Source organism: Falco naumanni, chromosome 9 (assembly GCF_017639655.2).
Source record: "Falco naumanni isolate bFalNau1 chromosome 9, bFalNau1.pat, whole genome shotgun sequence".
Classification (NCBI taxonomy): domain Eukaryota; kingdom Metazoa; phylum Chordata; class Aves; order Falconiformes; family Falconidae; genus Falco; species Falco naumanni.
In genome coordinates, this window is record NC_054062.1 from 35,761,235 (window position 1) to 35,776,156 (window position 14,922).

The following is a 14,922-nucleotide window of genomic DNA, read 5'->3' on the forward strand; positions in this document are numbered from 1 at the left end:
ATTACCACTCCTCCACTGCATTCCAAAACATTTTCTTGTCCATATGCTTTCATCAGGAAAGACTTTTTTTTTTATATAATTGATGTCCTGGATCGATTTTTTTTAAGTTGCTCTTTCATTCTCCTTCTTACCTATGCCTACACCCAAACATCCTCACCCTACAAATCTTAATTTGCTTAACTGAGGTAAATAACAGGTATATGGTGGACTTAAACAGCTGTACTGAAAGAGGGATCAAAGGAGGGTAGCTAGCATAAATGGAGTGCTGTGAATTTTAGTAATTGTGGAATTAGGTTAGAAGAACATAAAACCAGATCTGAAGGCAGGAAGGTGTGAGATGACAGCATGGTGTAGCAGGGAGGACAGGTGAAAGGAAGGAGAAAAAAACCCCACAGGATCTAAAGGGAATTTTGGGAAGCAAAAGAAGGGCAGGACCTCTGATAGTAAAAACACAAATGTTAATGTATAATCCTTTCCTTTAGCAGAATGAGATCATGATTGCTTTAACTGTAATCAGCTTTAATGAAAAAGGCCAGTTCTTGTAAATGAGAAACTGAGGAAATTTGTGGCAGAAGGGATAGAAGGGACTCTGTCAGGCAGGATTTGTGGTAAGGGGAAGGATCTTGCAAGGATTAGAATTGTGATAACTTCAGAGCCCACACCAGGCAGGAGAGGTTGAAAGCTGTGGAGAAGGTTGTGGTATTGAATAGGGTTGAAGACTTCTTGGTTATTAGACCAGAAAAGCAAAAGTTTATAGAGAAGTGCATTTGGGATGAGGGACAGATTGCAGAAAACAGTCTGGTCATCTTTAACAAAGACCCTGTTTTCGAGTGGTGACACTAAGAGAAGGCTGCTTGCACTCTTCCTTAAAGGCTCAAGGGACTCCCTAATTTTCTTTTTGTTTTACATATGCCTACAGGATCCCTAATTTTTTAATAGGAGGACTTTTCCTTTATTAGACCATTGCTAGGGTCTAGGTAGTACAGAAGTATTAGTGCCTGGTCCTGCACTTGGGTCACAACAACCCCATGCCACAGGCTTGGGCAAGAGCAGCTGGAAAGCTGCCTGGTGGAAAAGGACCTGGGGGTGCTGGTTGATGGCTACCTGAACATGAGCCAGCAGTGTGCCCAGGTGGCCAAGAAAGCCAATAGCATCCTGGATTGTACCAGTAATAGTGTGACTGACAGGACTAGGGAAGTGGTTGTTCCCCTGTACTCGGCACTGGTGAGGCCGCAGCTCGAATCCTGTTTTTGGTTTTGGGCCCCTCACTATAAGACAGACACTGAGGTGCTGGAGTGTGTCCAGAGAAGGGCAACAAAACTGGTGAAGGGTCTTGAGAACAAGTCCTATGAGGAGCAGCTGAGGGACCTGGGGCTGTATCCTGGAGAGGAAGAGGCTCAGGGGGGACCTTGTTGCTCTCTACAGCTGCCTGAAAGGAGCTGTAGGCAGGTGGGAGTCAGTCTCTTCTCCCAAGTAACACGTGACAGGACAAGAGGACATGGCCTCCAGTTGCGCCAGGGGAGGTTTAGTTTGGATATTAGGAAAAGTGTCTTCACTGAAAGGGTGGCCAAGCATTGTAAAGGCTGCCCAGGGAGGTGGTTGAGTCACCATCCCTGGAGCTATTTAAAAGATGTGTAGATGTGGTGCTTAGGGACATGGTTTAGTGGTGGACTTGGCAGTGCTGGGTTAATGGTTGGACGTGATGATCTTAAAGTTCTTTTTCAACCTAAATAATTCTATGATTCTGTGATAAAGCTCATTCTCCCTGTTGGCTGTCCTTGACCTGACCTTTGTCCTCTGGGCCTCACCACCTCTACAGGTGTAAATTCTTTACACGACCAGGAGTAAAGCATTTACAAGCTGATTGAGACTAATAGTCACAGTCATGTGGTTACCTTGTTTAGTCTAGGTTAAAAGTGCAATTCAGGGAAATTGGCTCCTGATAGGGAGTAACTTATTGTGGTATCAAAGTCCTTGAAGGCATTTTGATTAGGAAACTTTAACATACCTGCTCAAATGAACTGTTAATGGCTTAAATTGTTCCGTTGTGGAGTCCAAATACAGGTGTGTGTTCTGCTGGCAGACATTTAATCAAGTCCAAACATTTGATATTTAATTCTGTTCATAATTTTCTCAGAACACCACTGCTAGTATGACTGTTGTGTTGTAACGGAGGTGAATGCGTTTGATATTCTGAGATACTCGCTGGTTGCTGATTAGGGCTTTTATGTAACACAGACTACAGAATAGGTTCTGATGGCCTTTCATTGTTTGGAGGTCACGTAATCTTTCAGTTTAATGAAACCATTTGTGTACACTGAATAAGAGAAAAATCAATTTCTGAGGTATTGATTAGAGCAAAATTCAAAAGATCAAGTATCATGCTTGATCTTGAAGTCTAGGGCTTAATACTCTGTTCAGCTAGGTATTAAGTGTTGTGCTTGGCTGCTCATCATGGATCAGGATCATGAAACAGAGAATGAAATGCTGTTTCAAGCAACAGTTGTTGGCTTTCGGCATTTAGGACCACTAATGGGGAGTGTTCAGGTGTGAATTGGTTCTAGATTTATCAAGTTTCAGCACTTTCTAACATAATTTTAGATTAAAATACAAATTCTGTGTAGGTCTTTAATGTGTAAATTATTGGCTGGAGCAGCAACAGTGGACAGTATACAGAAAGGCTTAATCCCAGCCCTAGGAGTTTATAATCTCATTGGAAAAAAAGACAGGACAAGTGTTTTCAGAAGACTGGAGGGAGTGGAAGATACGATAGTTCTATTAAGAGCTGTGCATTCTGTACAGCCGGATGGTTTGACAGCATTGACCCATATCGATTTCATTGGAAAGTTGAGAGTAATTGCTGCCATTATTTAATTGATGCTATGAAGCTATCACAACAGACAAAAAGTGTATATAGTAGCTTCACTACTGTTAGAGTGATAATGCTTCAGCTTCTTAGTGCTTTATACACTGATAAATCAGGATAATCGACCAGCTTTACCTGAGGGGTGGATCTTCGCACAGACAGGAAAAACATATTAGACACTAGACAGGCAATTAGACACAGAAAGAGGAAAACCTGACTGTCCTTTGCATTTCAGTCTTAGTGTATTTACGTCTTTAACATAAACTATTTTTGTCCACACCCTGGGATGAAAGTTTTTTGAGAAATTTCTTTGGATTCACTAAATACTTAATAGTGTTGTTATTACTGCTTCTCTTTTCAGAGCTACAACTGTGTGTGTGGAATAAAATGCACATTTCTCTCTCCGTTCTCACAGTCTTACCTAATGATAGTATGTAGACATGTTAACCTTTGTCTTGTATTGGGTATGGTACATACATCTCTAGATGTCCCATAGTTGTCCTATCCAACATCCCATTTGCTTTCTTCTCCACTGGTTAGGCTTATGTGAAAAGACAGCTTGCGAGATGGAAAGGCATAGAACAATTAAACATAACAAAAAGAGAGGAGGAAGAAAGTAAACAGACTCGAGCAAGGTACATTGGATGTAGTGTAACGTAGTCAGGCTGACGGTATCGGACACTACATGGAAAGAGTTAAACTTCAGTCCTGAATCTTTAAAATTCTGTTTATCCTGCAGCAAGGAAAAGGTGCCTCTCTTTAAGGGTTAGTTAAAATTCTTCAATGAGAATAAAACTTTTATGGCAAAAATTGTTCCCTGAGGAAGAATGGAATTACAGGAATAGAGAGACTTGCCTGCCAGTCTGGTCTCAGTGGGAATATGACATGTAGAAACAGCATTTGTTCATTTCTGAGTGTGTATTAAAGTGATTTCTTTGGATGCTTGTAGTGATGCAACTCTCAGACCACAGCCAAATTGTCACCCGCACTGGAAGTTATTTGAATTGAAATAATTTAAACAGATCTGTTAGAAATCTGTTAGTTACTCACAGAATTTTGTTATTGCAGCAAAAGGCAATTCATTCCTCAAGACTATAGGAAGGTATTTAAAATCAGTTGGAAAACTGGATTTAAATAATGCCTAATAAATGTGGAATTAATAAAAACTAATGCATATACAGAATAGTTTTAATTTATTATACTCATTGCATTAGAACTTTTAAATTACATTGAATTTTCGAATGTATAATGTTTGAATGCATACAGTCCTTGAGATTGCAAGCAGGTTAACATAATCGTGAAATACAATGGACTGATAACAATAAAAGAAATCAGCAGTTTTATTGTTTTGTTTAGATTCTGAAAATCAGACATGAGGAACAAGATAAGTGTTCATAGATTTTATTAGTAAATTCCTCATCTGCGTAAATGTGACTCAGTTAATGACAACGAAATGGTTCCATGCTGAAGTGAGGGTGCTTTAGAAAGGGCTCTTAGCTGAGAGGTTTGTTTTTCTTTCAAGGAAGATGATGTAAATATAAAACATATTAACCTACTGATGATAAAAAATTATAGATCTAAATGCTACCAGTGCTAGCAAAGTTTTTAAGGTTGATTGACGTGAATTATAACTGACAGCCATCACCTCTGGCATGCTTATGGCTGCTGCTGAGGTGACATGCTGAAATCAGTGATGAGGTACATTTTTAATCCATAGTGTGCCTATGGAGCTGGACAAATACTCGTTTCCTGAAGGTATACGGCATTTTCAGAGTATTTAAAAAGCTAAGAAAGTATGCTGAGCTTCATGCTTCCACTGCTTTTAAATCCCAACTCCTCTTACAACTGGTATGTATCAGTGTTAGGCAGAACTACATGGTTTGTGGAACAGACTTCTCTGTTAAATTAATACTGGGTATACGCCTTTGTCTTTAGATAGGCTGTAAATGTAATTAAAATATTTATGTTTTTTCTGTTTTGATAGCAATGCATTTTGGTTACTGTTCTGTCAGATTACCATTGATTAAATTACTAACACATACGATTTCCACTGAAAGCCAGAGAAATGGAACTTTGTATTTTCTGTCTCCCATATAAGCTAAGATGGTCTGAGAAATCTGTGTCACTTCAGTGAGCTGTTTTCCCCTTCCTCTGTGGGCCAGAGGACATTAAATGTGATCCTTTGGTTAACCAACCTGCAGCAGCTCTCAAGTGCTTATTCCACACTCACGGCCAAACTCAATTTTTAGTAGAAATAGAGGCAGTTCTGTAGAAGAGTTTAATCAGGTTTAGGATGCCAGATTTAAAGTCTTTATTCCTCAGCCATTTTCATAGATGTTTTAACTGTATCCAACTCTATCATTGTATTGTCTGGAAACTTTGTTTTAAAGTAGCGATAATTTTTTTTGAATGCCTGATTCTCACCATAGGGGCTGGAAATTAAATGATAGGAAAAAAACAGGGTTTATGAGACATCTCTAGCAACTGAACTATATTTTATAGAAATAAACTTGTAATTGCAGTGTGTAAAGTATGAAAATATTAGCTTCAGTGTTTAGTGTTAGGTTTGATGGGCAAATAAACATACAAATGTTGCAGCACTGCAGAATTGTTACCCGAGTCAAAACTTGAAATGTAGGTTGCAGGAATGTTACTTGTAGTTTGAGTTCAGATGCTGAACTTCAGAAATAGGCTGTAAAATTATAGAATGTTCTTTGTAAGGAGGCTTAGGCTTCTGCATTTCAAAAATGATTATACTTATCAATTATTTTGTTTTATTTTTTTGCGTAATCAGATATAAGTGTGATGCTATATATGCACATGATGACTAAAATTATTTTTATAGAAATGAACACTTTTTCAAGTGAAGTCAGTTCCTTGGAATACCATTTATGAGAGGTGGCAACAAAGACAAAAGCATTTATATCTCTAGATGCCCCCAGTAAGCAGGTGACACTGTATCTCAAAATTGAGAGTGATGTGTTTTAGAGTGAAAAGACAGCATCTGGGCTTGTGGATTTGTGAGCTGGGAACCATGGAGCTGTGAAAGCACAAACACGAGGGATCCAGGCTCTGAGGGAGAAGAACAGAGAAGTGATGGCTGTACTGCAGGATGGATTGGGAGACAAAGTGGAAAATATAAGGATTATTTGGGGGCAACATCTACTTGGCATTTGGAAAGGCAGATACTTGAAGATGACTGCCCAATACCATAGGACAGCTGGGTGTCTACCTTTCCTCTGTTCTCTGCAGCACAAAACTGCTGGGTATGTCATCCCTTGCTGTTCTTAGCCCTCCCAGGGCTGTTTCCAGTCTCTCACACTTCCCAGGTCTCAGTTTTGATTATAGTGTAAATAACTGTTAAGGCAAATATTAGATATGTTAAGGACCTTGTTTTATCAGGAAATGCATTAAGCAGGCATATAAAAAACTACAGGCATATCTGTTCATATGCACGTGACCCACATTTGCGTTTTCAATAACAGATGTAATAGATTCATAGTTAAGTCTTTTGGGCTATTTATGCATGAAAAAAAAATCACATTTGACATACATTTTGTAGTTGTGTTGACCAGAAGGCCAAGGAAAATATCATTTTCAGCATGCATGCCATAACATGGTTGGTCTGATGACAAAATCATTAGCACTGGTATATTTTGTCTTTGTTGCCATTCAAAACAGTGAGGAATTCTGATGTGTGAGAGAATACAGTTGTTACTGGACTAAGACATACTTAATTTTTAGTGGTATCTAGAAACACGTGCTTTCTGCTGATGCTCATATTTTTTATGAATTCATGTGGCAAAGACTGAAAAGAGTAATGGTATATACCATCAACACTGTTATAATGGCATACATATTTTATGAACTGTGAAACATAGATGATAACCTACTAAGTTTATTTTGGTGAACAAGATTCAGAAGAATAAGAATATTTGTGTAAGTTCTTTAGTAACTGGCATACCTGTTGGAAATACTGTGTTTCTCTGGCTTCATTTACTATGGGTGTTTTTTTTTTAGTGTATATTTTAGTTAGTATACTATGTTATTGTTTAGTCCTTCATAATAGAGGAGACTTGTAGTCATCTTCAATATTTCAGTATGAAATTTTCAAAGCAGTGTAGGTGTTGTAGAAACACAGCTTATGGAACGTGATGACAAATCTAGTAGCTAAGGCTCGTTATCATTGTGGAGTTTATTTCATTAACTTGAATAGTATGGGATCAATCTCCCCTCCTCATGTATTTCAGTCATCTAACAATGTATGTGATACCGCAAACAAACCCAACAAAATGGATTTTTAGCTTGCAGTATTCTAAGTCCAGTCTTCAACTTGGTATCCCCTTTCTAGAAGTGGACATGCCTTGTTTTTATTTTGGACTTGTACAAACAGGGAAGAAAATAGAACCCTGACAACAACAAAGAAGTAACAACAAAATCAAGTAATCTGTCAGTATTAACGGAATAAGCAGGGAGCTTATTTTTCATGATTGGTGCAAAACAGAACTGAGACCCCAAATGAATGCTGCAGTGATGGGAATACTTACAAAAAGAACTTATCTTCAGAACAGAGTCCACGCTTCTCTGGTTAACATCCAAAAAACAAAAGAAAAAAAAAATACAGTCTGAGTCGTCTAATGAAAAGAAAATCTAGTTTAGAAATTGAGTGCAAAATCAGAAACTAAGCCAAGATTTTTTATTTTTTTTTAATCCCTCCCTCTGCCAGCTTGGGCCCTCACAAAACAATGGTGTTCCAGGAGGGGCTGGTAGCTACACCAGTGCTTGGCAATGGGAATTTTTCTTTCGGAACAGCTATACACTGCATTTAAAAGAGGGATGACTCCTGACTTTACTTAAGCTTGTAGTTAAATCAGCGATCTAGGTAAACGTTGGAAGTATAAAGCCATTGTAAATCCCGTCTCCAAAGCATACAGTCCCTCTATGCGTGGAGAATGAATGTTAAGCAGTCTTAAGTGAGTGAGGTAAGTGCGCCACACAGAGGAGTGGCTGCAGCAGGAGTGTGAATCTGTGGGCGCTCACTTAGGACGGAGACATCTCAGTTCTTGTTCTACCTTAATGAATTTTTTGGGGTTTACCTCAAGACTAAAGAAAAAATCCTGTGAGAAGGGACCACGTGGCCTACCCTGAAGTATGTCAGCAGCACGCTCTGGCCCCTTGGCACCTGCATTGTCCCCTCCTTCAGTGTGAGGGATGAAACACTGTCGTATCTAACCTGCTCTGTAGTCGTAGACAGGCCTGGAAGCGAGAGGAATGGGATGTGAAAGTATGTCAGGCCAAGTTGTGTGATATCCTGAGATATTTATCTGATCTCTGGAGTGAGGAGGGTAATTGGATGCACTCTGTTTGTTAGTTTCTACTAGCTAACTCTTGGTAATTGTTCTTTTTGTGTATTATGTTTCTAAATTGCCCTGCAAGAACTAGCACTCACTCCCTATTGATTATATAGGGAATGTAGAGTGCTGTCGATAGATGGCATTTAGTTTTGTGCATTGAAGTTACTTGGAGAAATTCACGTGGGTGTCTGGATCCAGCCTGAAATTCTCAGTCCGCAGTACAGAAGGTGATACTGCATTTAAGGCTAAGTTCTGTTGGGCCTCTACTCACTAGAAATTCTTTGTTTAAACCCTCTAGCTGTTTTGAAAACTAGTTTGAAAATGCTGAAAATTGAAGGGGATTGACAAGATATACATGGAATTTGTGACAAACACATAGAAGGAACTTCCACTGTGTGGTACATAGTGAACATCAGTGTCAGCAGTAGGTAGCATGTTTCTTAGCAGATAGTTTCTAGTAGTCTGCTTTTCTCTTAGATAGTAACGTTGAGACATTGTTAGAAATTCCAGGAGATACACTTGTTATTGTCTTTTTGCTTTTCATGTTAGGTAGCATCTTGAATTGAAGGCAAGGAAAAGAGAAGAGAAGCATCTTTGAAATAGCTACAGTATGCAGGAAACATTAGCTGTGAAGCTGCAGTCCTGACTGATTTCTGTTTGCCTCGTGCTGGGGGAAGTAAAGGACTCAGACTTCAGGCAACTTAGTAGTCCCCATCTCCCAGTCACTGGCATTCCCCCCGATGGGACTGGGGGGGGGGGGGGGGGGGGGGGGGGGGGGGGGAGTGAAGGGAATGGGAAACCACCAAAAATCAGCAGTTCTCTGAGCATGGGGAGTTGGCCAAACTCTTTGTCACAAAAGAATCATCTGGCTAAAGTAGTGTTTCTTTTGTCTGTGAATTGTTCGTGAACAGGCATTCCTCTTCACTTATAGATTATTCACAAATGTTGAAATATTTTGTGAACAAATTTCAGCCCATGGGGATGAATATTGTTCATGGTAATGCAGCTGGTCACCTAGGTCAGAGTATTGTTTATACACTTAGATTCAGTGACTAAAAAGTAATGGATTACGCGTCGCTAGCTCTGAGACACATTTTTATTCACTGCAGCTGTGGATTTGCAGTAAGAGGTAGATACTACCTCTGGCTCAAGAAATCCCAAGCTCAGGAAGTTATGCTGCATGTTGCCAATAGGTTGGAGCACATAATTTAGAAAACATCAGTGTGTATTTTTTCTGTCCTACATATTTTTCCTAACCGTCCCTGGCTGATCACTGTCATAGGGTACTGAGCAGTGGGGACATGTGGTCTTATCTCTTATGCATGTTCTTGTATTTATATGAAATCCCAAACACTTGTGTGTATACCTTTTTTGATGTGATTGAGTTTAACGTAATGCTAAATTAACCAGGAATAATCATTTGGGGACCATCTGAAAAAGCTTCACACATGAGCACAAACATTGTACATGGGGTCATTTTTATGTGTTGCTTTTGTATTAGGTAGATTGTTCTGCTGAACTATGGCAAAGATTATTTTTGCCCACTTTACCATTGTAATCTAAGTGAATGGTTCTTATTGGGCCTGTACTGTACTCTTAAAGCCAAAGTCATATGAAAATTCAGTTAATTGGAAGTCTTGGGAACAGGAAGTAATAAAAATGTTTTGTATTTTTTAATGATTTTTCAGTATAGTTTGGAGTAACTGAATGGAATGAAAGAAACTTAGTAACAACATACTAAAGACTTGACATCTATTCATTTGAATCCTTTCATATTTTTCTTTTAAGAGTGTTCCTTCTTGTTAAAGGCTTTCTCACACCAATCTATTCCTGCATTCCAGTTATAAATGCAGTATATGTCCTCTACAGAAAGTGTAAACTTATTTGCATGGCATTAGATTTTCTATTGTTGTTTAAAACTGCGAGGACAAAGGGGAGAAAGACAGTAAAAATACAATGTCATTTTAATGGTACATTAAAAATGTTTATCTATTCATATGTATTATAAATAATTGGTTACTGCATAAAGTAAGTATTTTTTATAAGCTACTATTTACATTTTATAGTATACTCTTGCAGGCAATGTCATTAATGGAACTCTAGCTCCTATTATTGAGCAATGTAAAGCTGTATTTTACCGGTTATATCATGAGTAAGAAATCTCTCTCAAAAACAGTTCTTCCCCATCTTGAAATTTTGTTTGAGCTTCACATGAAAAATATATGTCTATAGATCAGAATGAATGCTAAAATGATACTTTATACATGGGTTTGGTTATAAAGAATCTATGTGCAAAACCAGACCCGTGGAAAACCTTCTAAAAACAATGAGAAGAAGTCTTACTTACATCATCAGAGCAGGAACTCACATGAGCTCTTTAGTCTCTGCTTAAATTAAGCCTGTCCCATTGGTATCGGGTCTGGTGCTGGTTTCACTTGCTGGTGAGAGAAGGTGAGACTTCAGGGCTCTCTTAATTGTTGGCGTGCAAAATTTTACTGCACTCAAACCCCCTCTGCTATGCTACTGTTTATTTGATTGGACGACTTCATACTTAAAATTGGAAAATTATTTAATGTGTTTTTCTGGCTTGAGGCTTTTATAAAAGAATTGCTATTTAGCTTGGTTTCTTAGGCAAATGAGGTTTAAGTGATTACATTGCCAGCTGTGGGTCCCCTCCTTGATAATTTTTGAACTTTTGCCTGATTTCATCCAAATCTGTCTTGAGTGTTGAAGTCACTATGATAAAGATTTTTAAAAAAAACAAAACAAAACAAAACACCACCAAACAACAATTGTTGGTTGGAGAAGAGGTCCACTTTAAAGCTTCTGTGGAGCATAAAGCAGTTGAACTACACCTTAGCCATGGCAGGGGGGAGTCATTTGCCTGTTGGCCTGTCAACGTAACTGGGTGGGTGCGTCAGCATGTACCTTACACCAGGATTCCCATGCTGTGTGCTGCTACGTGGCCTGTTAAATGAACAAGGCATGTGAGAGGGAGAGCCAGCAGAACGGGACAGGCTGTAAGGCATGTAGTATAAATCCACTGGAGATCACCCTTCGTGATGTGTTCTGCTCATTTTCCAAAAGCCTGTATGGTCTTATGTGTCCTTCCAAGAAAAGCCAAGATGATGTGTCCTAAATATGAGTTGGTTTTATTCTCAATAGGTTTTGAATTTCACATTGCATTATGTTGTCTCCTGCGAGCTTATTCATGCCTTACTCTGTAATGTCTTGAATATAATAAGAAAAAAATATCAGCCCTGAAATTTTTTTGTGAGAAACATTAGTGTAGTTCTCTATATATTAGTGGGTATTGGAGGATTAATAATGAGTCTTGAGGACATAGTAGAAACTTTACAAACTCTGTTTATTCTTCAAGGTATTCGGCATTGCTATTGTTATGATGAATTGGTTTGTCTTCCATAAACAAGAAAACCTTGTACATTAACTGTAGCAATGTCAATATGTTCTTAGTATACCAGTCAGCGATGTTATAATCTCAAAGGTAAGAATATTGATTTGAGAGCACACTTAACCTGGAGGATTGTTCTTTTTCACATACTATGAATCTTCTCATATTACCTTAAAGAAAGAAAGAGACTAAGCAATGCACATCCTCCCACCCCTCCTCCACTTCAGCAACATACTATTGTGAGGCCTGGCCACATTCCTTCCACCAATGAGTAAATTCTCTAATGGAGGGCACAGCTTTCTGCTTTGCAGAGGGTGGGGTGGGGGAGAGTGTGTACTCAGGGTACTCTTTGCAGTGTTACCTAACTTTAATGGCTTTCATGAATACAGGACTTACAAAACTTGATATCCTAATGAATTTTCACCTCTAATGGCACTATAGAGGTGTACAGAGACCCTTTGCGGTATGCAAGAATGACAACGATGCATCTAGAATGACTTCAAACGGGCAGTTTATCAGACACACTCAAGAAGCATTTTTGGGTGATGGGAGACTTCTGCTGGGTTCTCCCTGAAATCACACAAAAAGGATCAGGGTCACCAAATGTGGAGGGCTCTATTGGCTTCTCCACAGAGGATATGCAAGGGCTGGGGCTACTGTCTTGTTCATTGTGTGTCTCCCAGATGAGGGGTGAAGGCAGGACAGCAAACTTGGATTGTCTTTGTTCGCATGTGACTATCTTAAGGCAGTGGAATGGTCCCAAACTATGCGCAGTGAGATTTTTTTGTGGTCTCTGTGATGAAGGTATGCAGGTTCACTTCTGGAGGGGAAAACCCGACATAAAAAGAAGAAAAAAAAGGCCTCCAATGTGGGCTTTGGCTCTTAAAAGGTACGCGGACAGGGAATTAGTAATTGGAGGAATTCAGGGACAAAGAAAGCTTGGGGAGGAAATGAAAACAGAAAATCATGATTTCATAGCAGATTAAATTAAGGTAGAAAAAGAGAGGCCATGCTAAATGTAATCAGTCATTGATTCCCTGTGGGGGATAATAGAATAGGCAACGCTGCTGAGACTGTGCGCCAGTTACATTCATAGCCAAAGTATGCATACAGCTGTTGTTTTGAGATAGCATTTCTCTGTAATGTGCCATTTTGTTTCATTCCTGTGAGTGGTGAAGCGATAGCTAGTTTATTTGAAATCCATCAATGTAAAATGCATTGCAAACAAAGGCTGTGCATGCTATCATGTTATCCTTCTCCCCATTTTTATAGTGTCTCTACATAAATATGTACACCTTCCTTCAGATTGTTCAGTTTAGGGGCTGTACATGAGTGACTTGTGGAGTACTCTGGGCTCTTGCTCTGCATAACAAGCAAAAATTAACTCAATTGTGTAGAAAACCATCTTTTTTATGCTGGTTTAGAATGAAGTAGCTCAGGTCTTAAGGGAAATGTACTATTGTGTCTTGCTTGGTACAAACACAAATATATATGCTGATGATGGGCTCGTGCAGTTTTCTGCCACATCCTGAGCACTGAGCTGTCTGTCTTCAAGCATCCTTAGTTCACCTCTGAGTAAATGTTTTGCCCACCTGTATTCCTGCAGCTATTGTTGGAGAGGCAGTTGGAGGTGTTCTCTGTGATAAGATTAGGCCAATTCTAGTACAGTCAGGACCTTCTTCTGTCTCAAAGACTTCATATCTGAAACAGCTAAAGAGACAAACTTAAGGCAAAGAAAAATTTTTAACCAGAAATTTCATCTGTAAAAATCAGAATATAGTATCAGGCTGATTCTGAGGAGTAGGGTAAATAATTTGCCATAATTTTATCAGATATTTTTATTCTCAGTTTTTAACTGAAATTAAATGCCAAGCTCTTTACCATATTCTGCTGGAAACTAATAACATCAGGAGCAATGGAAACCAAGGAGATGAAAAATCAATGTATTTGCATACACAGCGATACAGTTTCTCTATTTCATTATTTGCCTCAGCTAGGCCAGCTGCTCTATGTTACGCTACACTCACTGGGGTGTTGCCTATAGGAATTACTGTAAGATGTATTGTAGAGAATTTAGTGTAACAACAAAGAGAATGAGCATTAAATTAGTCCTTTGAAGTTATACCAGACCTCGCTTAGTTTTTGTAAGTCTAACAGTGAAATATTATTAAAATTCACACATCTAATAGATAATCTGTTTATTGCTAACATTTCTATTTTAGACTTGGTCAGCGCATACACAGGCTTTTTTTCAGCTTAAACACCACTTCTTTTTCTAAACTAATGACAGGCAGTAAGGGAGATTTAAAGCAAATGGATTTATGATAGAAAATAAAACTAGAATTAACTGTGAGCAGAATTTAAGAGCTATACAAAGCATTGACCTCTGTCCTGTTTACTCATCTTTAGCTTTTTGTCAGGTAAACGTTATCTGCTGCTTTCACCAAGCTAGTATTTGCTTTCAGTTACCACTTTCTTTTTCTTGGCTACGGTTACAGATTGTACCTGTAGTTTAATTATATTAAATTATCTCTGTGTTTCCTAATATGTGGTATCTGTCAATGAATATACAGCCACAAGGGAAGGTTTTATCTGTAAATCGGGGAAAAGTTTTTTGTGTGGAAAGCTGCCTTGGAAACAGGTGTTGAAAACCCCAGGTGTCTCTCTGGCCTGGTTCCCGGGGCACCCCCCACCCCAGGTGCAGCCAGTGCAGCTGGGGGGCTCAGCTGGAACTGGCTGGAGCCGGCTGCACCCAGCGCAGGGCAGCCCCAGGCGCCTCTCACAGAGAGCTCTCAGCCCTGCTTACAATGCCTGGGTGCAGGCCCCTGAGACACTTTTAAATGTCATTCCCAGCACTAATGTTTATTTCCCTGTGGAGCATATCAGAAAAAAAAAAAATCAGTTTGAAATTGTGATTTCAGTCTTCTGAAGAACTGCAACTTTACATCATTATCCTTGCTGTGAAAAGGGACTTTGAGGTAAGAAAACGTTTACCAAGACTATGGAAATGGGGACATTTTATTGTAACATTTTTGAGTGGAATGGAAAGCTTTTTACCGTTTGAAATTAAAAGAGTGTGTGTCACTTTGCATAACTGGCCTGATAGAGAGCCAGGCTGAGGTGAACAGTGCGGGAGGGAGGAGGCATCAGCAGCCCTGGCTCAACAGGCGCCTCCCGCTACTTATCTGGAGATTGCCAGCTGGCTTTACACTGCACATAGGTTTTCTGGTGTGGTTTTATTGTGAGGGAGATGTGTAGGTTTTCTATGGCTTTCCAGTTATTACATGCAC

At 39.2% G+C, this 14,922-nt stretch overlaps 1 protein-coding gene across 2 annotated transcripts in view; it reads left to right on the forward strand.

Moving 5' to 3' along the window:
• CTNNA3 (catenin alpha 3) overlaps positions 1-14,922 on the forward strand; it is a 509,885-nt gene that overhangs the window by 263,697 nt on the left and 231,266 nt on the right. The window contains exon 1 of one of the 2 annotated variants that reach the window (XM_040606309.1): positions 14,407-14,610. The exons of the other annotated variant lie outside the window; for it this stretch is intronic. The gene's annotated coding sequence lies outside the window, so the exon portion shown is untranslated. Of the gene's footprint in view, positions 1-14,406; positions 14,611-14,922 lie in introns of those variants that run through there. 2 annotated transcript variants of the gene reach the window in all.